At 44.5% G+C, this 25,698-nt stretch overlaps 1 long non-coding RNA gene across 1 annotated transcript in view; it reads right to left on the bottom strand.

Annotated features, from left to right (window-relative positions):
* LOC142250485 (uncharacterized) overlaps positions 1-25,698 on the bottom strand; it is a 197,896-nt gene that overhangs the window by 83,059 nt on the left and 89,139 nt on the right. The window contains exon 2 of the long non-coding RNA XR_012725196.1: positions 18,456-18,498. This is a non-coding gene — a long non-coding RNA (uncharacterized LOC142250485). The remainder of the gene's footprint in view (positions 1-18,455; positions 18,499-25,698) is intronic.

Here is a 25,698-nt window from a genome sequence, read left to right as displayed (position 1 = left end):
AGGCAACATCATGTCTCCGCCTGCACTTTCCTCACAAACCTGCATTTTTCCAGGGACACCCTACTCAACACCGTCTACACACAGCAGCCAGATCTCTGTCCATCAGATGTGGTCAAATAAAAGGCCACTTCCTGCGACCCATGACAAAGCTAAGAGGTTGACTCTATCCCTCTGTAAGCTGTTGGCTACCGAAATGCTGCCTTTCCGCCTAGTGGACACACAGGATTTTATAGACCTTATGTCTGTCGCTGTGCCCCAGTACCAGATGCCCAATCACCACTGCTTCTCCAAGAAAAGCATGCCCGCGCTACACCAGCATGTCGCACACAACATCACCACTTCCTTGAGAAACTCTGTGTGCGACAGGGTGCATTTCAACACAGATACTTGGACCAGTAAGCATAGACAGGGTCATTACATGTCACTGACTGGGCACTGGCAAACTATGGTGAGAGATGGAGAAGGGTCTGCTGTACAAGTCTTGCCGTCCCCACGAGTTGTTTCAATCCTTCTTCTGTATGTACAAGTTAATACACTGCTTCTGCCTCTTCAACCTCGTGTGGGTCCTCCACCTTGGCACAAACCCTGTGTGGTCAGGCCACCCTTCCTTGCAACTGCGCACAAGGACTACCACACACCTCCTTACTATGCTGGCAGCAGAGCTCAATGCCATCAGGCGGTCAAAGTTTTACTTTGAAATGTATGGGAAATGTGAGTCACACCGCTGAGAAGTTGTGGACGGTTAGCTCTGGATACAGAGTTTCATCAATGGTTGTCTCCACTCAACCAGCAGCCAGGGAAGGCCGGGTGCGACAATGATGCAAACATGGGTGCGGCCCTTCGCTGTGACAATGTGACACACATGCCTTGTGTGGTTCACGTGTTGAACCTGGTTGTCCAGCAATTTTTAAAGCACTATCCTTGCCCACATGGCCTTCTGCAGAGAGCACGGTGTAACGCCTTCCTTGATCCACACACTCAGATGGGCTGTTAATGATAGGCTAGAGGGAAGCCACTCAACAAGCAGGACCCCTAGAACCCTGAAACCCTTTAACCCCTATACAGGGATTAGGAATTGCACAGGGCCCAAGGTGATTAATACCTGTGGAAGGCTGCAGTTCCAGCGAATAGTAGTCAGGCAGGGTCAAACATTAATTGAGGAACAGGAACAGAATGGGACGGCCAGGACTTAATCAGAAAACAAGCAGAGGTGAAATGCGGATCGGTCAACAAGGTACATAAACTGCAAGCAGGAAAAGTAGTCAGGTAACAAGCACACAAAATCATAAAACTGAACTGGGGGTAAAATTAACCAGAGGTTCATAGCTATGTCTGGCAGTGGTCTGCAGACAGGATGGGCATAAAAAAGGGTGTGGTGTCTTCCCATTGGTTGTAGCTGAATGATGGTACTTCATCTGTGAGATACCCACCAGCTACATTCAGCCAGAGATTCTGCATCTGTCAAGGTAATGCAGCCCAGTGGGTGAGCATAACCTGCGTCCACCTGCGCCGCTGGCATCGACTCCTCTCCCATCATCAGCACTATTCATGAAAGGAACACGTTGTCACCTGGCGACCGGAGTACAAATTGACGGAGCGGACTCCGTTGGTGACTTAACAGCCGTGTGCGGCAATGATGCAAACCTGGCTGCGGGCCATCGTCAGGGCAATGTGACACACGTGCCTTGTATGGCTCACGTGTTGAACCAAATTCTCCAGCAATTTTTAAAACACCATCACGGCCTACATGGCCTTGTGCAGCGTGCACGCTCGCTATGTGCTCACTTCCATCGTGCGCACACAGCAGCTCAACAACTTTCGTCGCTACAGAAGTCTTTAGGTCTGGTGGTTAAACGCCTGAAATGCGATGTGCCCACACGCAGGAATTTGAATCTGCACATGTTGCAGCGTTTGTGGCAGCACCGCCGAACCCTGCTGCAATACGTTATGACATATAGCCTGGGATAACTTGATCCAGAGGTGGTGCAGATCACGCTGCTGGAGTGGTGTCAGATCAAGGACCTATGCACCCTGCTACACAGTTTACAAATGTCGACGAAGATGTTTAGCACTGGCAATGTCATTCTCAGCGTGACAATTCTGGTCATCTATATGATGGAGCACACTGTAATTATTATTCGGAGTCAGGTGTTGGGACAAGAGGAAGGGGAGGAAGTACAGGAGGAGTCATATGCGGAAGGGATAACAAGATCTACGAGGTCCAGATGGTCAGCGGCACCTATGCGGCAGTCATGGTGAGGGAGAGTGATTAACAAGGGCGCATAGTATCAGCAAAAAGTGTTGAGGAAGGTGCAGGAGCCCATGAAGAAATGGAGGACGAACTGGCGATGGGCATGGAAGACTCAGCAGATGAGTGAGAGCTTGCTCACATTTCGGTTGTGCGAGGTTGTGGGGAGAGGGCAGAGGAAGGATGCACGATTCTCACCTCTCTGCCACCAACACACCAAGGACTTGGTCCTCCTGGATGCACAAGACACATGAGCGTCTTCTTGCTTCACTACCTACAACATGACCCTCGGTTTGTAGGAATTCGAAGTAATGCTAACTACTGGGTTGCCACACTGTTAGATCCCCGGTACAAGACAAAATTTGGCGAAATAATTCCTGCCATATAAAGGGACGCACGTGTACAGGAGTATCTTCAGAAGGTGTTACGCAATCTTCGATCTGCTTTTCCACTAAACACCAGTGCTGCACAGAGTGAATCTCAACGCTTTGTCATGGATAAGAGGAAATGGTCTTTTACTTGTCCACATCTGAGGGACCGAGGGCTGGCTGCTGTGCTGAGATGGCGTTGAGTACGGTGTCCCTGCACAGTTGCACTTTTGGTCATATACCAAAATGAGTTGAAAAAGGACAGATGCTGGTGGAAAGGGGAACAGGTGTGTTGGAAAGGGGAAAAAAGTTTTGGTCCGTGGATTTGGTGGTTAAGCAACAGTAACATTTGCTGAAGAAACACCATCTGTTACAGTGGGACTGGCAGATTTGGCTAAAGTGGTATATACTATGTTACCGCTATATAACGAAAATTAATAAGAAAAGAAAGAGAAAGGTATATATCCCCATCAGCAGTCAGTGTCCACCGTGCTCCCAGTTGGAAAAGGAGAGGTTAGCAACTGGAAGGTTTGGTGGAGGATACAGAGCTGTGTGGCTATGAAACTAATAGTAGCCTGAACCGAGTTAGACGCCATTCGGATCTGGAGACTGGGAGCCCTGTTAGCGTCACAGGGTCCACATGCCCACCCAGCCCAGGAACTCCCTGTTAACAACACAGGGGCCATTGAGTACGCTGACCGTGTGCGTAGGGGCACACCTGTGGACAGCAGGCGCATCAGCAGCAGCAGGCCTGTTAATGCCACTGGGCTGCACAAGCAGGACTGGTAGGACAGGAGCTGGTCTTAACCGTTCTGCGTTACCAACTGTGGTGGTGGCCTGCATCGACACCCTATCCTTGCCTACCTCTGGCCTAAAGCCGCAATGGGTTCAACACATGAAGGTGTGCTCTTTCGGAGCATAATAGAAGACTGCGCACCTCCTTGTTGGCTCCAGCACCTTTTATAACCTGGGTCCGCCCCAAACCAGGGTGAACCACAATGCACCTCCTGGAGACAAAAGTAGAGTGACACGTCATGAGTGGCATAACTAGCGTCCTATTTGGAACCGCAACTTCAATGATGACCTCATGGCTGCCATGACCCAAACACCTCACCAGTCATCGTCTGACCATCAATAATGCGGTGACAAGTCATAGGGGTGGCCCTCTGCAAGCCATTTGGGAGGACACCTGATGCCCTGTGGTCTATATGTGCCCCCCCACATCAGGGGCAGGGCCAAAGAGTTCATTACCGGACCTAGTCTCTGATGCAGTAAGTGCCTGAGCATTCTCAGTAGCATGAAATACAGTATCTGAAAAAAGAATATCAGCTTTAGCATGGTGTCTAGGCACAAAACATGACTTAGACCCGGCACGTAATGCAAGCACCTGTGCAAAGAGGGTTTTCACACTTAGTGTGGGAGCATGCGCTGTATCCCGAAATGAAGACTTAGCGTCAGGAATAGCACAGTCAGGCTGAGTATACTCACAAGGCGAAACAGTGTAATTAGGCTGCAGCTGGGGTAAATCGGCACACGCATGCGCACTAGCTGCCTCTCCACACTTAGACGTGGAGGGGAAATTGCTCTTGGAGATGCTGTCTATGAACAGAAGGAAAAGCTAAAGGAAGCCTCACTTTCTATCCCTCCGAATTATCAAATGCAGCAATGAATTCCATGAGTTTGATATAACATTAGCGTAGCAAAATGTGCATGAGGGTGTCATGCAGAGGTGCTAGAAATAGCTTGGCACCAGTGGGGCACTAATGGAATACAACAGCCAGTTCTATGATGCCATTAAATGGCAGTATTTTTTGCTATCATTATAGCTTATTAAAAACAGAGCAGGAGGGTGTCATGCAGAGGTGCTAGAAATAGCTTGGCACCAGTGGGGCACTAATGGAATACAACAGCCAGTTCTATGATGCCACTAAATGGCAGTATTTTGTGCTATCATTATAGCTTATTAAAAACAGAGCAGGAGGGTGTCATGCAGAGGTGCTGCACATAGATTTGCACTAGTGTGACTAGACAAAAGTCCAATAGCCACGTTTAGGATGCCACTAGGTACACTGAGTGTTTGCTAGTATAATGGCTTAGTTATAATGAGTTGGAGTGTGCAATGCAGGCAGACGTGCTGCAAATATCTTTGCAATAGTGTGACTAGACAAAAGTACAATAGCCACCTTTAGGATGCCACTAGGTACACTGACTGTTTGCTAGTATAATGGCTTAGTTAAAAAAAGTTGGAGTGTGCAATGCAGGCAGACGTGCTGCAAATATCTTTACAATAGTGTGAATAGACAAAAGTACAATAGCCACGTTTAGGATGCCACTAGGTACACTGACTGTTTGCTAGTATAATGGCTTAGTTAAAAAAAGTTGGAGTGTGCAATGCAGGCAGACGTGCTGCAAATATCTTTACAATAGTGTGAATAGACAAAAGTACAATAGCCACGTTTAGGATGCCACTAGGTACACTGACTGTTTGCTAGTATAATGGCTTAGTTAAAAAGAGTTGGAGTGTGCAATGCAGGCAGACGTGCTGCAAATATCTTTACAATAGTGTGAATAGACAAAAGTACAATAGCCACGTTTAGGATGCCACTAGGTACACTGACTATTTTCTAGTATAATGGCTTAGTTAAAAAAAGTTGGAGTGTGCAATGCAGGCAGACGTGCTGCAAATATCTTTACAATAGTGTGAATAGACAAAAGTACAATAGCCACGTTTAGGATGCCACTAGGTACACTGACTGTTTGCTAGTATAATGGCTTAGTTAAAAAGAGTTGGAGTGTGCAATGCAGGCAGACGTGCTGCAAATATCTTTACAATAGCGTGAATAGACAAAAGTACAATAGCCACGTTTAGGATGCCACTAGGTACACTGACTGTTTGCTAGTATAATGGCTTAGTTAAAAAAAGTTGGAGTGTGCAATGCAGGCAGACGTGCTGCAAATATCTTTACAATAGTGTGACTACACAAAAGTACAATAGCCACGTTTAGGATGCCACTAGGTACACTGAGTGTTTGCTAGTATAATGGCTTAGTTAAAAAAAGTTGGAGTGTGCAATGCAGGCAGACGTGCTGCAAATATCTTTACAATAGTGTGAATAGACAAAAGTACAATAGCCACGTTTAGGATGCCACTAGGTACACTGACTGTTTGCTAGTATAATGGCTTAGTTAAAAAAAGTTGGAGTGTGCAATGCAGGCAGACGTGCTGCAAATATCTTTACAATAGTGTGAATAGACAAAAGTACAATAGCCACGTTTAGGACACTAGGTACACTGACTGTTTGCTAGTATAATGGCTTAGTTAAAAAAAAGTTGGAGTGTGCAATGCAGGCAGACATGCTGCAAATATCTTTACAATAGTGTGACTACACAAAAGTACAATAGCCACGTTTAGGATGCCACTAGGTACACTGACTGTTTGCTAGCATAATGGCTTAGTTAAAAAGAGTTGGAGTGTGCAGAGGACAGGAGGGTACAGTGCCAGGATTGTGGGGCTCTGGGTAGAGGAATGGAAGCCTGCCTTTCTATTCCCTCCTAATGGGGAAATGCAGCGACGAAATCCCTGACCTTGGCTACACAGACGCTGTCGCTGTTTTCAGGACCTGTCACCTATGGCTCTGACCCTACCGGTTTCAGCCCTTAAAAGGACTGATAGAAAGTGCTATCCCTATGCTGTCTAACGCTGTGTATGGAGCGCATACAGCTGTATCGGCGATAGGACTCAGGAGGACGGAGCTGCGACAGTGATGTCTGACACCAAAGATGCAGAAGAGATAATGGCGTCCTGGAGGAAAATGTCCGGTTTTATAATGCAGGGACATGTGACATGGACATCCTATCACACATGCCGTTGCTTCTCTGGCTAAAAGTCCACTTAGCTGTGTGTGTGTCTGGGATTGGCTGACATGCTGGCCCGCCCCACTACACGCGCGCGCTTAGGGAAGGAGGACAAGGAAAAAAAAAAAAATGGCGATCGCCATTATACAAACAGCAGTGATCTGAAGGCGCTGTTCCCGCACACTATACACTGAAATGTCATAATAGTGTGATTCACAGAGTGACTTACACTATTACAGCAGAAAGCCAGCTAGGAATTAGCTGTTTTTTTGCTGCTAGAACCGTTCTCGAACGTTTCTAGAACTATCGAGCTTTTGCAAAAAGCTCGAGTTCTAGTTCGATCTAGAACAGGCCCCAAAATCACTCGAGCCTAGAACTGGAGAACCTCGAACCACGAACCGCGCTCAACTCTAGTTAAGAGGTGGATACTTTTTTAGGGTAACTGCACTTCTATCTGCTTGGAGGATTGGACCAAGTTTAGAGAGCAAATTCATAGCTTCTTTTCTGCCACTCTAATCTTGTGCATTCTGCCCCTGAGATGCTCAACTCACCTCATGGCAGTTGCAGACTTGGTATGCAGGTAGTTGTGTTCAGGCAGCACTCTAGAAACCAACTTATTTCCAGGGTGATGCTAAAAGACATTTACTGAGAAGGTCCATTAAGTGTAACTATATATATATATATATATATATATATATATATATATATATATAAATGTATATATATATATATATATATATATGTATGTATGTGTTTCATATATCTAGTGCAGGTGTATATATGAGTGTCAAATGTCCAGTGTAGGTGTATATATGTATTTATGCCTTATGCCTAGTATAAGTCTATATATGTATGTCATATGCCTAATGCAGGTGTATATATTGTGTGTCATATGTTTAGTGTAGGTGTATATATGTATGTGTGTCATATGCTTAGAATAAGTGTATATATGTATGTGTCCTATGTCCAATGCAGGTGTATATAGGTGTATATATGTGTGTCATATGTTTAGTGTAGGTGTATATATGTATAAAGGGGGCTTTACACGCAGCGATATCACTAGCGAGCGTACCTGCACCCATCATTTGTGCGTCACGGGCAAATCACTGCCCGTGGTGAACAGTATCATTAGGAGCCGTCACACGGACTTACCTGCCTAGCGACCTCGCTGCGGCTGGCGAACTGCCTCCTTTCTAAGGGGGCGGTTCGTGCGGCGTCACAGCGGCGTCACTAAGCAGCTGCCCAATAGAAGCGAACGGCCATAACATCCCGCCCATCTCCTTCCTTCCTCATTGCCAGAGGCCGCAGGTAAGCTGTAGTTCGTCATTCACGAGGTGTCACACATAGCGATGAACTACTTGTGTCCTCAACAATCAACGATTTTTTGAAAATGAATGACGTGTCAACGATGGACGATTTGGTGAATATTTTCCATCGTTAACAGTCTCTCGTACGTATAACACGCAACGAAGTCGCTAACGATGCCGGATGTGCGTCACGGAATCCGTGACCCCGGCGATATATCGTTAGATACGTCATTGCGTGTAACGGGGCCTTTAGTGTCATATGTCTAGAATAAGTGAATATATGTATGTGTGTCATATGCGCAAACATGTGAATGTTTTTTAAAAGGTTAGCAACAAATAATAAGAGAAAACATAGATTCAGAATTTGCAGATCTTTTTGGCAGTAAACATAATACTTGCTTTTCCAGCAGCACATAAATTCCCACAGAAGAAACACTTTTCTTCAGCAGAAGCAAACAATACAAGACCTTTTGTTAAGCATAGATCATATAATCCACTTTTCAGAAACAGAGAGGATAACATGGGGAAGTTCACTCTTTTAGGGGTCACAATAAGCCAATATCAAGTCTTGTTTTGGCAGTGATTTATTCTTTCCATCTTATTTAGACACAGCTTTTCCTCTCTCCTCTCACACAGAAAACGTCTAGTTTTTCATTCATTTCTAGCCCCACCACCAACAGCCTTGGCTCAGCAGATCTAAATCCCAGACTTTAATATGAGTATTACGATCCCCTTTAGGCTTTACAGTCACTTCTAAATTCCAGACCCTAGAATACAATTAAATAACAGAATTCAGTGTATAAATTCTTCCTCGATTTAAGGCACTGAGATATCAACTAACTTACATCCAGCAATCTGACAAATGCTTACAATATGTATATACTGTATCTTTGTCATATGTGCAGTGTAAATGTGTCAAGAGTGGGAGAAGATAATCGCGTTGACAATTCAAAACAATGGGCAGCACTTTGCGCACATCCTTTAATGGGTTAATGTCGTTGCTCCATGACACAAATGTGCCAATAACTTGATAATGAATAAAGCTACATTAAAAATTAGCACACCATTGTTTTTCTTGTGCAGTTCTCTATGTGTTTGATGTGTCACATGACCCCCTTCCCATTGAAAAAAGTAAAGTTGAATTCAAAATGGTGACTTTGCAGATGGCCACCATGGGCTTCACCCGGCCTCAAATGTTTTGCCCCTCCCTGTACTAATATGCCACAAACAGTAAGGTGATATCAGCAACCACTTCCATTTTATCAGGGTGTATACATACTTATGGCCCACCCTGTATATATGTATTTCTGTAGTATCTACAGTATAGGAGTAAAATTACTTTAAACCCTTAATGACTAATGATTAGAGATGAGCGAACCGGTCGCGGTTCGGCTCGAGGGCGGTCCGCCGAACGGAGCTCCCGTTCGAGTTCGGTTCGTCGAACGTTCGACGAACCGAACTCGAACCAATAGGCTATAATGGGAGGCAATCACAAACACATAAAAATGCATTATAAATGTACACATTAGATCAAGCCAAACAACATAGGTTGGATAACCATTGCATCAATTTAAAGCCAACGAAACAAATGGTATAACTCCAATGTAATAAAATATTAATTTTTATTGAAAAAAATTTAAAATCAAGACATAAATAGACAAACAACTTTCTCAGCAGTAAATCCTCAATTGAAGGTAGTCCGGTATCGTATATAATTGGTGTAATACATAAGACAATTACATTATATGTTTAACATGCAAACAGCATTAATGTAACAGCACTGTTCCTGGGAGAAAGGATATACCAGTCACTCTCGGGGTTTCAACAATCCATCACCCTCGGAAGTGGTACCAACCCATGGAACACTCATATCCTGTGACTAAACATACAATGTTTTCATTCTAATATCGGCCGCTAGTTGGTGATGATATTCAATCCCTGCTCATAAGTGAGCTAGGGTACACTCACACATTTGCTGGGGTTTAACCATATATCACCCTCACGGATAAAGTGATCCTAGTGAGTGGGGAAACCAACAGTATACTGACCAGTAAAAATGAATACCGCGACACCTGCCTGTCCCAACGCGCGTTTCCACCCTTCTTCTTCAGGGGACGTATGCTGGGTGAATGTGAATCAGGGGTATAAATGCCCCGGGCAATCAAACCGTAATTAAGAAAGTATGTGCAAACCTCCTTACTTGAATTATGTGTTCAAAACCACGTGGCCGTCTCTAGCACGTCACTTCCCCCCATTATGTTGTCGGCTATCATAGCCAATCATTGTATTTTACGTCAGTAAAACGGGTGCATGGTAGTTATACTTCCCCTCCGGGTGGCCGGACCTATCCTCACCTACCATATTCTAAGGACATCAAAAATTCAGCCCGGTGTAATATAGGGGGATATATCGGCACCTCCAGCCGCATTGGCAACCTTAAAAGTCCAGTTATAATTATAATAAATATGCGTTTGGAAACATACTTCCGAGTGGAAGGCATCCCTTGGTTGTGACGCAACCCTCCATGTTCCAATCGGGTATCGCCACGTCCTTCGTGGCGATACCCGATTGGAACATGGAGGGTTGCGTCACAACCAAGGGATGCCTTCCACTCGGAAGTATGTTTCCAAACGCATATTTATTATAATTATAACTGGACTTTTAAGGTTGCCAATGCGGCTGGAGGTGCCGATATATCCCCCTATATTACACCGGGCTGAATTTTTGATGTCCTTAGAATATGGTAGGTGAGGATAGGTCCGGCCACCCGGAGGGGAAGTATAACTACCATGCACCCGTTTTACTGACGTAAAATACAATGATTGGCTATGATAGCCGACAACATAATGGGGGGAAGTGACGTGCTAGAGACGGCCACGTGGTTTTGAACACATAATTCAAGTAAGGAGGTTTGCACATACTTTCTTAATTACGGTTTGATTGCCCGGGGCATTTATACCCCTGATTCACATTCACCCAGCATACGTCCCCTGAAGAAGAAGGGTGGAAACGCGCGTTGGGACAGGCAGGTGTCGCGGTATTCATTTTTACTGGTCAGTATACTGTTGGTTTCCCCACTCACTAGGATCACTTTATCCGTGAGGGTGATATATGGTTAAACCCCAGCAAATGTGTGAGTGTACCCTAGCTCACTTATGAGCAGGGATTGAATATCATCACCAACTAGCGGCCGATATTAGAATGAAAACATTGTATGTTTAGTCACAGGATATGAGTGTTCCATGGGTTGGTACCACTTCCGAGGGTGATGGATTGTTGAAACCCCGAGAGTGACTGGTATATCCTTTCTCCCAGGAACAGTGCTGTTACATTAATGCTGTTTGCATGTTAAACATATAATGTAATTGTCTTATGTATTACACCAATTATATACGATACCGGACTACCTTCAATTGAGGATTTACTGCTGAGAAAGTTGTTTGTCTATTTATGTCTTGATTTTAAATTTTTTTCAATAAAAATTAATATTTTATTACATTGGAGTTATACCATTTGTTTCGTTGGCTTTAAATAAATGTACACATACAGTAAATAAACATTGCCATAACACTTACCGGTCCCCGCGATCCCTCCTGCACTCTGTCTCCTGCCGCTATTCCATCCGATGATCGCTGAATCCTCCCGGTGACCGGCACTGCCAGCAGAGAAGCAGGACCTATCGTGACGTCAAAATAGCCATGTGACCAGTCACGTGGCTATTATCTCATTGGCTACAGACTGGTCACATGACTATGACGCGTCATGTAGGACCTGCGAGTGCGTCTCTCCGGTACATGGTGCACACTTGTGTATCGCCGTGTACCGGCGATATGCTCTAGCACACGGTCGACTCTCCGTTCCGTTAGGAACCGGCTGACACAGCCGGTCATTAAAGGAGATCACCGTTGCCATAGCAACGTAGTTAGCGGTGACGTCACCGCTAACCGCGGCTCCGGGAGCACCGTTGCTATGGTAACGCATCTGTCAGCGTTACCGCTGTTACCGCTAGCAGCACTGATCACTCACGGAGTGAAGGCTGCACGCTGCTCCCCGATTGTAGTGAGGATTGTAGTGAGGATGAGGTTCCCCAGCTCATCAAGTGAAGGGCTGGGGCACCTCATCCTCACTACAATCGTCACTACTACTAAACTAGTGAGGATTGTAGTGAGGATGAGGTGCCCCAGCTCATCAAGTGATGAGCTGGGGCACCTCATCCTCACTACAATCCTCACTACAATCCTGAAGTGCAGTTTCTTGAAATTCATTTAAAGGCACTTGGAACGCTGAAATTGCTGCTTATAATTTAAGCCTCAATTAAAAACCTCTTATCAGCACTGGTTTATTGGGGATTTATTGGGCTGACAGGGGGTAATAAAGATGGAGTCTCCAATGTGTATGTGTATTTATTTCTATTAAAGTATTTTTTCTCTGTGTGGTGTCTTTTTTTTAACCCTTTATTGGAGATTCTTAATGGCCGGGTCAAACGTGCCTGACATTAAGAATCTCTGGCTTAATACTGGCTAGTAAAACAAAGCCAGTATTAACTCATGATTACCCAACAAGCCACCCGGCTCCAGGGCTGTTGGAAGAGTTGGATACAGCGCCAGATGATGGCGCTTCTATGAGAGCGCCATTTTCTGGGACGGCTGCAGACTGAAATTCGCAGCAGAGGCGCCCAGAAACCTCGGGCTAACCTGTGCTGCGGATTCCAATCCCCAGCTGCCTAGTTGTACCTGGCTGGACACAAAAATGGGGCGAAGCCCACGTCATTTGTTTTTTTATTATTTCATGAAATAAGTGAAATAATTAAAAAAAACGGGCTTCCCTATATTTTTGGTTCCCAGCCGGGTACAAATAGGTAACTGGGGGTTGGAGGCAGCCCGTGGCTGCCTGCTGTACCTGGCTAGCATACAAAACTATGGCGAAGCCCACGTCATTTTTTTGGTGGGCAAAAAACTTCTGCATACAGTCCTGGATGGAGTATGCTGAGCCTTGTAGTTCTGCAGCTGCTGTCTGCTCTTCTCCATACAGACAGACAGCAGCTGCAGAACTACAAGGCTCAGCATACTCCATCCAGGACTGTATGCAGAAGTTTTTTGTCCCCCTGAAAAAATTATGTGGGCTTCGCCATATTTTTGTATGCTGGCCAGGTACAGCAGGCAGGTACGGCTGCCCCCAACCCCCAGTTGCCTATTTGTACCCGGCTGGGAACCAAAAATAAAGGGAAGCCCTTTTTTTATTATTTCATGAATTTCATGAAATAATTAGAAAACAAATGACGTAGGCTTCGCCCCATTTTTGTGTCCAGCCAGGTACAACTAGGCAGCTGAGGATTGGAATCCGCAGCACAGGTTGGCCTGAGCTTTCTGGGCCCCACTGCTGCGAATTGCAGTCTGCAGCCGCCTCAGAAAATGGCACTTTTCATAGAAGCGCCATCTTCTGGCGCTGTATCCAACTCTTCCAGCACCTGCCTGCTATACCTGGCTAGCATACAAAAATATGGCGAAGCTCACGTCCTTTTTTTGTAGTTTTTTGGCAAAAAAAAATAAAAAATGCTTCCCTGGATTTTCCATTGCCAGTGAAGGTAACACCAAGCAGTGGGGGTTAGCAGCCAGTAGCTGCTTGGATTAGCCTTAGCTAGCAATACAAAAAATGCAGCGGGAGCCCATATATATTTTTTTTAATTATTTGTTTAAATTACTAAAAACAAAATGGGCTTCCCTGTATTTTGATTGCTGGACATCACAGTGCTGTAAAAATAAATCTTTAAAAAAAATGACGTAGCGCTCCGCGGTATTTTTGATTCTCAGCGCAGATAAAGCAGACAGCTATGGGTTGCCACCCCCATCTGCCTGCCGTTACCTTGGTTGGCAATCAAAATACAGGAAAGCCCATTAAATTTTTCTATTTAAAAAATAGTTAAAAAAAAAAATGACGTTGGGTCCCCCCATTTTTGATAGCCAGCTAGGGTAAAGCAGACGGCTGTAGCCTGAAAACCACAGCTGGCAGCTTAACCGTGGTTGGGGATCCAATGTGGAGGTCCCCCCAGGCTCTTATTTTATAATTATTTTATAAATATTAATAATTACACAAAAAAAAGTAGGGTCCCCCCCCAAATTGGATCACCAGCCAAGGTAAAGCGGACAGCTGTGGTCTGGTATTCTCAGGGTGGGAAGGTCCATAGTTATTGGGCCTTCACAGCCTAAAAATAGCAGGCCGCAGGCACCCCAGACGTGGCGCATCCACTAGATGCGCCAATCCTGGCGCTTCACCCCAGCTCATCCCGTGCCCTGGTGCAGTGGCAAACGGGTAATAAATCGGGTTGATACTAGCTGTAAAGTCACCTGAGATCAAGCCCAGCAGTTTGTGATGTCATGGCATCTATTAGATACCCAACATCATAAACTGTCAGTACTAACAAAAAAAAAAAAATCGACAAAAGAAATTTATTTGAAAAAACAGTCCCCAAAACATTTCCTCTTTCACCAATTTATTGTAAGAAAAAAAATAAAGGGGTCCCACGACGACTCTGGACCGTCTAGAATATGGGGGGGAGACACTCAGGGAACGTATCCCCCATTTTCTAGGAGTGCGGACCCTTCATGTGAAGAGTGTGGGTGCAATGAATCTGCACTCAATCTCCCTGGGTCCACAGCAGCAGAGTCCATGTCGTAATGGTTGCTACCAAAGCTGCAATGCCCTGCTCATGAGGTAAGGGCATGCCTAATCAGGAGAACTACTGTAGAGGAAGCTCTGCTCACTGGTATATAGGTGCTCAGAGGTAATAATAGATAAAATTAGTGAGTAACCTCGGCACTCTAAATCTCCCAGACTAAGTCAATAAGTCACAACGGATAGTAATGCAAAATCACTCTTTATTGGTCCGTATTAAGAAAAAAAAAATTTTCATAAGCATATATGTTTTTGTCCAAAACAAGTTACAAATGACGTTTCGGCCTGAGCATTCGTCAGATTGGACTTATCTGCATGTAATCCTGAAAAATGACAATAATCAGTATCACATAAGAGTGAGAGAACAATAACATAAACTCGAACACTGTAGAGGTACAATTGGGATGCAGCAAAAGAATTGCAACACAGCAAGAAATGAAACACATGATACAAATGTCATAATACAGTACAAGGACAATATAGTAATGACAAATATGGGGTCAGAGTAGGCTTAGACAGCTCTGGTACGAAAGAGATGTCAATCATAAAGTAACATGTGCAGTAGGTGTAGAGCTACACTATGCATGGCAGAGCTAATGGGTAGACCGACCATAGAAAAAGAACGGAGAAAAAGTGGAGAAAAAGTGGAGAATAAATGGAGAAAAAGTGGAGAAAAAGTGGAGAAAAAGTGGAGAAAAAGTGGAGAACAAGTGGAGAACAAGTGGAGAACAAGTGGAGAAAAAGTGGAGAAGAAGTTGAGAAAAAGTGGAGAAAAAGTGGAGAAAAAGTGGAGAAAAAGTGGAGAAAAAGTGGAGAAAAAGTGGAGAAAAAGTGGAGAAAAGTGGAGAAAAAATGGAGAAAAAGTGGAGAAAGAGTGGAGAAAAAATGTAGAAAAAGTGGAGAAAAAATGGAGAAAAAGTGGAGAAGAAGTGGAGAAGAAGTGGAGAAAAAGTGGAGAAAAAGTGAAGAAAAGGTGGAGAAGAAGTGGAGAAGTGGAGAAAAAGTGGAGAAAAAGTGGAGAAAAAGTGGAGAAGAAGTGGAGAAAAAATGGAGAAAAAATGGAGAAAAGGTGGAGAAGAAGTGGAGAAGAAGTGGAGAAGAAGTGGAGAAGAAGTGTTTGTTCATGCCAGATGGGAGATAAACAATTTTTACCGGCGCTGTCATTTACTGTAACGTGATCATCGGTCTATGGTGTATACCTGTGATCACGTGAGCGGGAACCGGAAAAACCGTCCTGAATCATGATCTCCAGGGTCTCAGCTAGCCCTGAAACCCCGGAGATTTTGTGACGCCGGGGGGCGTTATTCACTTATTTCTGCCTGCTGTTTATAAACGGCAGATCAGAATAAGGCTACATTAACACGACCGATCCATTTTTGCGGTCTGCAAAAAACAGTCCGTTTTTTTCACGGGTGCATCCATGTGGCATCCGTTTCCGTTCCGTAGACGGTCCGTATGTCATCTGTTTGTCATCCGTGTGCCTTCCGTTTTTTTGTGTACTGCAAAAAAACTGAATGAGGGTAAATGCATAAATTTACCCAGGATCCATAGCTTCATCCTACATGAGGCGGTCACATGTTCACTCCAGTGCCATTTTCTACTGCTTTTCACAGCGTAGAGCGCTCTGGTGATTTTCTTGTGCTTGTGCACTTCATATCAGTCTTTTCTGTCATTATAATGGCAGAAAGACACATAATGTCCCACTCTCCTGCATTTTGTAATTTTGCACCCTTTGGTACCTTTCATGTGGCACTAAGGGGTGCTTAGCTTTGTATTTAGCAAAAAAAATGGAAAAAAAAATGACGTAGGGTTCCCCCTAGTTTTGTAACCAGCTAGGGTAAAGCAGATGGCTGCAGCCTGCAGACCACATCTGGCAACCTCACCTTGGCTGGTAATCCAAAACCGAGGGCACCCCATGCTGTTATTTTAAATTAAATAAATAATTTAAAAAAAAAACACGTAGGGGTCCCCCCAAAATTGGATCACCTGCCAAGGTAAAGCAGACAGCTGGGGTCTTATATTCTCAGACTAGGGAGGTCCATGGTTATTGGACTCTCCCCAGCCTAAAAATAGCAGGCCGCAGCCGCCCCAGAAGTGGCGCATCCATTAGATGTGCCAATCCTGGTGCTTCGCCCCAGCTCATCCTGCGCCCTGGTGCGGTGGCAAACGGGGTAATATATGGGGTTAATACCAGATGTGTAATGTCACCTGGCATCAAGCCCTGGGGTTGGTGAGGTCAGGCGTCTATCAGAAACCCGACATCACCAACCCAGTCAGTAATAAAAAAAAATAGACGACAAACACATTTTTATTTGAAAAAACACTCCCCAATACATTCCCTCTTTAACCAATTTATTAGAAAAAAAAACAAATCCAGGTCTGGTGTAATCCAAGGGGTTGCCATGAGGATCCACACTGTCCCAGTCAATGAAGAGCAGAATGTTCCCCATTGGCTGGGAGAGCAATGCAGTGACCTGAGCTAACATCAATGGGTCAGCCCAGGTCACTGCAGGGGATGACAAGTGCTGCTGTCAGCAAGGTATATTACCTGCGCTGATCTCCAGCACACTGACAGCACCTGTCACTGAGTTCAATGACCTTCACAGCCAAGTATCGCGAGAGGCCCGTGACGTCACCGCTAGTCAGTCTCGGGTCGGAAGCGAGAGGTGATGTGACAAGCGGCGGCCATGGAGGACAGTGACAGCGCTGAGGTCGGGATGGCGGGACTTCATCACCGCAGGTAAGCCGAGCGGGACCATGTGTGCAGAGTGTGTGTGTGTGTGTGTATGTATGTATACATGCCGCGGGCAGGATGGGGCGGAGCGAGCTGAGCGGGGAAGTGTGGGCTTCCTGCACGTAACTAGGATAAACATCGGGTTACTAACCAAAGCGCTTTGCTTGGATACCTGATGTTTATCTTGGTTACCAGCTTGTGGCAGGCTGCCAGCGATGGCTCCTGCACACTGTAGCTGTAAAAAGCCCTGCTTTTTGCTGCTAGAACCGTTCTCGAACGTATCTAGAACTATCGAGCTTTTGCAAAAAGCTCAAGTTCTAGTTCGATCTAGAACAGCCCCCAAAATCACTCGAGCCTCGAACTGGAGAACCGCGAACCACGCTCAACTCTACTATTGATGTACATGGTATGTCATGAGCAAGTGTCACTTCCTGCATCATGATATAAAAGGTACGTCATGGCTTTAAACCATCACTGTGTGCAAACATACAGTGACAGCTCTGTGCTGACAGAGGTCACTGATAGCTTACCGGCATGGCCAGAGATGTGGGGATCCATTTCAGCTTTCCTCACTCTCAGATCTCTGTAATTGATCAATCAATCTGACTGAGTGATAAGAGCATGATCATGTGGAAGGTGCTGAAGTTTTAGCACTTCCCGCATGATCTTCTCAGGAGCTCAGCTAAGCTAACATCTAAGCTCCTGCAATAAAAGCCAGGGCATGTTTACTGCAATGCATGAGACCAGTATTCATACTAATAAAAGTTAAAGTCCCAATAGATGGACTCAGGTCAAAAGTAAAAATGTCAAAAAAATATAAAAAATATAAAAAAGACACAAAAGAAAGAACAAAAATTATTAGACTAATAAATACAAATATGTATGTAAAAACAAAAATAAACTTATAAAGTACACATATCAGTGTCATTCAGGGCATGGCAATACCAATCTATAAAACTGTTACAACATTTAACCCCTACAGTGAACATCCTTAATTAAAAAAAAAAAAAAAGTTGAAAAAAAACTATGCATTTATTTCACATTTCCAAAATAAAAGTGGAGTAAAACTCGATCAAAAAAAAAAAATATAAATGAAAATGGTATCACTGAAAACTTCATCTTGTCCAAAAAAAAAAGCACCACACAGTTCCATGAGTGGAAAAATATAAAACAATGATGCAAAAACAATACTTTTTCTATAAAATAGTTTTTATTGTGTAAAAGTGAAAAAACATAAAAAAGTATATATCATATCGCTGTAATCATACTGACCTGCAGAATAAAGCAGTCATCACTTTTACGACACGGTGAAGAGCTTAAAAGAAAAAGCAAAAAGAAAACAATTTCTCAGTTACTGATTTTTTATCATTCTGCCTCCCAAGAATCTGAAAAGAAAGTGCTAAAAAATATTGAGTGACAGAAAATGATACCAATAAAAACATCAACTTATATCGCAAAAAGAAGCCCTCACTTGACTCTGCTGGCAGAAATGTAGAAAAATGTAAGCTTTTAAAATTGGGTAATGCAACTGTAAAAAGAAAAGAGTCATTTTTTAGTGTGTGATAGTTGCTAGACATAAGAAAACAATATAAATCTGGTATAGTTAAAATTGCACTGATCGGAAAAATAAAGTGATCGAATCACTTATACCGCACGGTGAACAGCATAAAAAATAAATAAATTAAATTTTTGACCTGCTGTTGATTTGTTCATTCTGCATCCAAAAGATCGCAGTAGGCTCATATTTATCCTGCTCTCTAAGCTGAGCGCTTACACCAGTATTTCTATGAAAATCTATGAGCTGCATTATTTAGACAGAACTCCATGCATAAGATCCCCTATAGTAAGACAGAGAGAGGCACTTTGGTCTCTCTGTGGCCTTTGGTCCGGCAGAGACATCTTTTAGGTGTATGTAAAAGTGTAATCAACCACCATTTTTTTCTACACATCCTAAAAGCCAGACATCGCCTAACAAAAGGCACAAAGTGTCCACAGCATCTGTACTGCCTCATTAGTGAATGGATCCATTGAGGGTTTCATCTGAATCATGTACTTTGCAGATATAGATGGAATCCCAGATGTAAGTGCTCAGTGGAGATCACAGGATAAATGAGAACTGATCCAAAATGTTCTGTACCTCAGAATGCCAACAATAAAACCTTCCAATCAACCCAAAAAAATAAGTCAACATTCAGGTTCATCATTTGTTAACAGAATGATAGGGAGTTTCCATGTTACTGATAGCATAAAGGCCTTGGAAGTGGTCTATTGATCTTCCTAAATAAATCCAGCAAAATCTGTTTTCTCAAATCCAAACCCTCTCTTTTGAGCCCTACAGTGTGCCTAAACAACAATCAGAATCTGGCAGCTGACAGCATGCAAGTCACAGGCAGCGTATTATAGGAAGGAACGTCATGCACTGCCTATCACTTGCACGCTGAAGTTATTTGCTGGCTTTTGCATCGGCTATAGATGAGGCCATCGTATATAGTGAGAGCAGAGGAAGGTAAAAAATAATCTTTTTTTTCACTTTTGTTGGAGAAGAGCCTCAGAGCAGGGACATTTTTACAACAAGGGGCTAGGATGGAAGACATTAAACCAGGTTTGTGGACATACCAAGAAAGAAATACATTAAATCAAGAAGGGGTCCTGGATGTTGGACATTATACTAGGAAATGTATTAGGCAATGGAGCTACTCTACAGGCAATAACAATTTTTGTATTTTTTTTCTTCAGATTTTATTTACTCTATGAAAGGGGGTGATATGATTTTTACAAAATATGTTTTATTTTTTAATTTCTTTTACTTTTGTCTTTTTTTATTGGTCTCCCTAAAGCAGATCTAAACCTGTGATCACTTGTGCAAGACACTGCAATACTGTAATTTTATGGTGTATTGTCAATCTTTTTTGCTACCAAGCCATAGGCTGGACTTCATAGAGATATGATTATAGGACATACAAGGACCTTCAGTAGGCCCCCTACTGGCCTTGACAGTACACCCTAAGTGATATTATAACCAAATATTTGCCAAAACAAAGACGGTGTAGGCAATAAATACCAGTTATCAATAATATGCAACTACAACCACCCTAAATACATGACAGGCTACTACAAATTGAATATACAACCAATAAAGAAAAATAGCCGATAAAAATTAATATCAAATATATTTTATTAAATAATAAAATTAAAAATATACGAGTGACAAAATAACCAAAAGGAGCAGCACGGTAGAAGAATGTATACATTTGGCAGCAAAAATTCTACAAAAGTGTAAAGGGTGCTTTACACGCTGCGACATCGCTAGCGATTGCTAGCGATGTCGCGCAAGATAGCACCCGCCCCCATCATACGAGCGATATGTGGTGATCGCTGCCATAGCGAACATTATCGCTACAGCAGCATCACACGCACATACCTGTGCAGCGACGCCGCTGTGACAGCCTAATAATCCCTCCTTCAAGGGGGAGGTGCGTTCGGCGTCACAGCGATGTCACCGCGACGTCACTAAGCGTCCGGCCAATAGAAGCGGAGGGGCGGAGATGAGTGGGACGTAACATCCCGCCCACCTCCTTTCTTCCGCATTGCCGGTGGAGGCAGGTAAGGAGATGTTCGCCACTCCTGCGATATCATACATAGCAATGTGTGGTGTCGCAGGAACGACGAACAACATCGCTACGTACGAGACAACAATTTTTGGTGTTTGAACGACCTCTCCAAAACCAACGATTTTTGACTCTTTTGCGATCGTTTAAGGTCGCTCATACGTGTTACATGCTGCAATGTCTCTAACGACGCCGGATGTGCGTCACAAACACCGTGACCCCGACAATAAATCGTTAGCGATATCGCAGTGTGTAAAGCACCCTTAAGAGCAACCTAAGGAAATCTATAAGATTCTTGCCATAACAAAAAAAGTTCCATAAGAGAGAGAATAATCATACCAAGTAATGAAGTCAGGAAAAAGTGAAAGTGCATGTAGCAGTAGCAGTAAGATCTGCTGACAAAGGGCAGGCAGTGAGTATAATATACCATATAAATATATTTAATTCATGTGAATGTAGGTGTCAAGTGATATCACCTGTAGTAATGGCTTCCCTCTGCTGTGTCGACACTAGATCCCGACGCCCGTTTCAGCATATTGCCTTCATCAGGTACCCCTAAAAGATATTGCTGGGGATGAGGGTGACAGACTGATACAGATCAGAATTGAGACCCACCCCATTTCCAATGTTTTGTATTCAGTTGTCGAGATTGACAGTGGGATTTAAGAGGCTAGACTGCTGAGTTTGATCCTAGCTGGTGAGACGAGCTCAATAAGTGAGCCAGCATCAGACATGCAGTGTGCGCATCCTGCTTTCATGAAAGGATTATAAACAAAGAGGACAAGAAGAAAAAATAGCACAATAGTTGAATGCAAAAAAGTTGAATTTTATTAACACCAATATTAAAAATATATAAATCTCAAGATAGTCACAAAATTTGCATACTCAAGTAAGGCAAAGAGGATGGAGTCACAAGGTCGCGGATGGATGAAAATTGTTAATGTAGAACACAATTGAAAATAAAGCAATCCAGACCGCCACTGGGGGGGGCAGTAAAATATTAAAAGATAGTAATAAAGCTAGTATATATCAAATATTGGCCCAAAGACAACCCCCAGCAGGTAAATACCAGCATAAAGTCCCTCCGCAACTGAATACAGAGTAGACAGGGCTCAGTTCGCTAATCAGTGATATAAAAGATGTACCCAGATACTAAATACCTAGGAGAGGGAAGGAAAGGTGTTATGTCAGGTTCACCAATGGCAGTCCATAAAAGAAAAAAAAAAAAAAGGTAAGGGTTAAATACGGTCCAGATACATAAACCTGTATAAAACAGGTAATGCCAAAAGAAAAATAGTGAACAGAAATTAATAATTCTGGATAATGAGGACTGCCACTGGTGCACCCGTGCACCAGGAGGGGGGGAGGGGGAAGGGAGAGAAAGATGGAGGGTGAAACAATAGTCATGAACAGAGAGGTGCAAGTAGTATAGAAAATTGCAGAAACTAGTCGTAGAGCCGAGAAGAAAGACGCCACTGGCTAGTAATGAGTTAAAAGATAGTCATGGAGCCGAGAGATGCTATGATCAATATTTATAGTTTGGCTACAACTAGACTAGTCATGGAACAAATGTTGCAGCGGATGAGCGGTCCCAATGTCCGTTTCGCCTGAGCGCTTTTTCGAGGGAGATGGTGCATGCGCAGTTCCGGGCACCATTATGTTATGATTATGATTAGAAACATCTGTGCTGACCCTTCATATAGCTGCCAGCACCACTAGACACCTTATCTCCCTTGAAAAACATAAGCGATCAGGCGAAACTGACGTTGGGACCGCTCATCCGCCACCACGTTCCATCACCCCACCAGGTATACCTTGATTTACTTTCTAGCTGTGCCAGCGACGCACTATTTTAGTGCTGTACCTTCCTCTCGCTGGCACATCTAGTACCCCTCCTCTCTTTTTTCACTACTGCTCAGCTCAGATCCTTTAATGCTGACCAGGAGCTGCGCACAGATTTGTTATCACTGCCTTACCTCCTTGCTTAATGACTATTGTCACTCTGGACGTATTTTTACTTTTTGATTTTTCTTTTATAACTGCACCTCTCTGTTCCATGACTAGTCTAGTTGTAGCCAAACTATAAATATTGATCATAGCATCTCTCGGCTCCATGACTATCTTTTAACTCATTACTAGCCAGTGGCGTCTTTCTTCTCGGCTTCACGACTAGTTTCTGCAATTTTCTATACTACTTGTACCTCTCTGTTCACGACTATTGTTTCACCCTCCATCTTTCTCTCCCTTCCCCCTCCCCCCTCCTGGTGCACGGGTGCACCAGTGGCAGTCCTCATTATCCAGAATTATCAATTTCTGTTCACTATTTTTCCTTTGGCATTACCTGTTTTATACAGGTTTATGTATCTGGACCGTATTTAACCCTTACCCTTGTTTTTTTTTTCTTTTATGGACTGCCATTGGTGCACCTGACATAACACCTTTCCTTCCCTTTCCTAGGTATTTAGTATCTGGGTACATCTTTTCCATCACTGATTAGTAGAGATGAGCGAACCGGTCCCGGTTCGGCTCGAGGCGGTTCGCCGAACGGGGGGTCTGGCTCGAGTTCGGCTCGTCGAACGTTCGACGAACCGAACTCGAGCCCATAGGAAACAATGGCAGGCAATCACAAACACAGTAAAACACCTAGAAAACACCCTGAAAGGTGTCCAAAAGGTGACAAACAACTCACAACATAACACAAACACATGGGAAAGTGACAAGGACATATACTCATGTGAAAACAAAACAGCTGGACAAGGAAAAAGAGGGAGACACACAGATATATGAGTATATGCAAAGAAACATCGATTCCATTATTGTGCAACTTGAGCCCTGCTCATTTTAGGCTTCCAATCTGGATAAATTGCCTGAGCTCGCCACGTACGCCTTGAGGATCTTGTCGTGTCCTGCAGCCAGCGTTCTCTCGGAACCTGTCTTCAGTGCTGCTGGGGGTCTGCTGGCAGATAAGCACACGTGTCTGTCCACTGACAATGTGGACCTGGCTCTCAGAGGACTTTTCTTCCCCTGGGTCAGCCAGGGGAGGCGAAAGGCACGCGTATTTTTGAGAGTGCTTCATGCAAAGCATCTTTTTCTTTGTCAAAAGGGGGGCTCAACCGATGCCAGTCAAGTGGGGTGTGTGTGGCCCAGTTAGTGGCAACGAGGGAGACTGTGGTTGGAGTCCCCTCGCTGTGTCTCTAAAAGAACCAAGATGAACAAGTCATGGCTCTCAGAGGACTTTTCTTCCCCTGGGTCAGCCAGGGGACGGGAAAGGCACGCGTATTTTTGAGAGTGCTTCATGCAAAGCATCTTTTTCTTTTTCAAAAGGGGGCTCAACCGATGCCAGTCAAGTGGGGTGTGTGTGGCCCAGTTAGTGGCAACGAGGGAGACTGTGGTTGGAGTCCCCTCGCTGTGTCTCTAAAAGAACCAAGATGAACAAGTCATGGCTCTCAGAGGACTTTTCTTCCCCTGGGTCAGCCAGGGGACGGGAAAGGCACGCGTATTTTTGAGAGTGCTTCATGCAAAGCATCTTTTTCTTTGTCAAAAGGGGGGGGCAACCGATGCCAGTCAAGTGGGGTGTGTGTGGCCCAGTTAGTGGCAACGAGGGAGACTGTGGTTGGAGTCCCCTCGCTGTGTCTCTAAAAGAACCAAGATGAACAAGTCATGGCTCTCAGAGGACTTTTCTTCCCCTGGGTCAGCCAGGGGACGGGAAAGGCACGCGTATTTTTGAGAGTGCTTCATGCAAAGCATCTTTTTCTTTGTCAAAAGGGGGGGTCAACCGATGCCAGTCAAGTGGGGTGTGTGTGGCCCAGTTAGTGGCAACGAGGGAGACTGTGGTTGGAGTCCCCTCGCTGTGTCTCTAAAAGAACCAAGATGAACAAGTCATGGCTCTCAGAGGACTTTTCTTCCCCTGGGTCAGCCAGGGGACGGGAAAGGCACGCGTATTTTTGAGAGTGCTTCATGCAAAGCATCTTTTTCTTTTTCAAAAGGGGGCTCAACTGATGCCAGTCAAGTGGGGTGTGTGTGGCCCAGTTAGTGGCAACGAGGGAGACTGTGGTTGGAGTCCCCTCGCTGTGTCTCTAAAAGAACCAAGATGAACAAGTCATGGCTCTCAGAGGACTTTTCTTCCCCTGGGTCAGCCAGGGGACGGGAAAGGCACGCGTATTTTTGAGAGTGCTTCATGAAAAGCATCTTTTTCTTTGTCAAAAGGGGGGGTCAACCGATGCCAGTCAAGTGGGGTGTGTGTGGCCCAGTTAGTGGCAACGAGGGAGACTGTGGTTGGAGTCCCCTCGCTGTGTCTCTAAAAGAACCAAGATGAACAAGTCATGGCTCTCAGAGGACTTTTCTTCCCCTGGGTCAGCCAGGGGACGGGAAAGGCACGCGTATTTTTGAGAGTGCTTCATGCAAAGCATCTTTTTCTTTGTCAAAAGGGGGGCTCAACCGATGCCAGTCAAGTGGGGTGTGTGTGGCCCAGTTAGTGGCAACGAGGGAGACTGTGGTTGGAGTCCCCTCGCTGTGTCTCTAAAAGAACCAAGATGAACAAGTCATGGCTCTCAGAGGACTTTTCTTCCCCTGGGTCAGCCAGGGGACGGGAAAGGCACGCGTATTTTTGAGAGTGCTTCATGCAAAGCATCTTTTTCTTTTTCAAAAGGGGGCTCAACCGATGCCAGTCAAGTGGGGTGTGTGTGGCCCAGTTAGTGGCAACGAGGGAGACTGTGGTTGGAGTCCCCTCGCTGTGTCTCTAAAAGAACCAAGATGAACAAGTCATGGCTCTCAGAGGACTTTTCTTCCCCTGGGTCAGCCAGGGGACGGGAAAGGCACGCGTATTTTTGAGAGTGCTTCATGCAAAGCATCTTTTTCTTTGTCAAAAGGGGGGGTCAACCGATGCCAGTCAAGTGGGGTGTGTGTGG

The sequence above is a fragment of the Anomaloglossus baeobatrachus genome, chromosome 9 (assembly GCF_048569485.1).
Source record: "Anomaloglossus baeobatrachus isolate aAnoBae1 chromosome 9, aAnoBae1.hap1, whole genome shotgun sequence".
Classification (NCBI taxonomy): domain Eukaryota; kingdom Metazoa; phylum Chordata; class Amphibia; order Anura; family Aromobatidae; genus Anomaloglossus; species Anomaloglossus baeobatrachus.
This window is presented reverse-complemented; position numbering and strand designations above follow the sequence as displayed.